Genomic DNA, 1,092 nt, shown 5'->3' with positions numbered 1-1,092 from the left:
AAGAGGACAGGTGACCCACCACAATTACAGGACATTTTGAGAGATGCTCATAGTCCCCTGGAACTAGTCGACCTAGGAGGGCAAGGAGCAAACTGTCCTTTATGTCCCTCTGAACAAATTAGTATAGACCTCAAAGTATGTCTGTTAAACATCCAAGAAGGTTAGTTCCACCGGTCTGGTACTTTACTGTGTGTCATGTAGGTAAATCTTGGGCAAAGACCAATTGTTCTCAGATAAACCATATTTAGACAAATATTTCTTGATCTGGTATGTATAATTTGTCAGTAGGTCATAGGAGTAATATGGTTCCCTCTGGTTTTCAAAACTAGCTAGGCATTATTTATCTCTCGCATTGTCTTGTTGTGCCCAGTTCACAAGACCCCAAAGGCCACCAAGGAGCCGACCGATGCAAACACACAAGAGTTCTTTTATTGTTGCAAGCTTAAGCTTGGGTCCACTCTGTCACCGACTCAGCGGATCTCAGATGTGAGACCCCTTGCTTTAGGAGACAGAGTTTTTTATAGGTTTATTTCAGCAAGTTCAGCAAGTAGGGGAGTAGGGGATCTTCAGCCTGGCAAGCATCTGATTGGTTGCAGCTCAGTGCCAAACTATAAACTGCTGGCCTCAGGAAGTCTGAAAAGATATCTGGACTTTTAGTACTTTCCTGTCCCTGGTTAATTGACCTTTGATGGGGGGGAGTTGTTCGCTATCCGTTCCAAGTATTGTGGTTTTTCTTAGAACAGGGCCCAGGGCTGGGTCAGTCCAATGGAGGTTTTATCCAAGATGGAGTCACTCAGGTCTCTCAGTCTCACCCCTCCATCATGATTTTCCCACTTAAGTTGCCCCCATTTCCTCCCTTTCTCCCTTAATAATACCCTCCTCCTATGGTCCTACCTCTCTTGAGCTCCTGCTTTCCCTTTATCCCCTAGGTTCCTTGTATACCCTTCCCTCCCCCTCCCTTATACTAACCCAGTTTTTATCCATATCTCCCTTATTAAGACATGTTTCCTACTGTTCTTCTCTTTCAGGTTCTTTCTTTTCCTTTACCTCCCTGGTTCCTTTCCATTATCCTGGTTCCTGTAGTTATGTCTG

This window comes from Nannospalax galili, unplaced genomic scaffold (assembly GCF_000622305.1).
Source record: "Nannospalax galili isolate Female #2095 unplaced genomic scaffold, S.galili_v1.0 scaffold213, whole genome shotgun sequence".
Taxonomy (NCBI): domain Eukaryota; kingdom Metazoa; phylum Chordata; class Mammalia; order Rodentia; family Spalacidae; genus Nannospalax; species Nannospalax galili.
The sequence above is the reverse complement of the archived record's forward strand: the minus strand, read 5'-3'. Positions refer to the sequence as shown.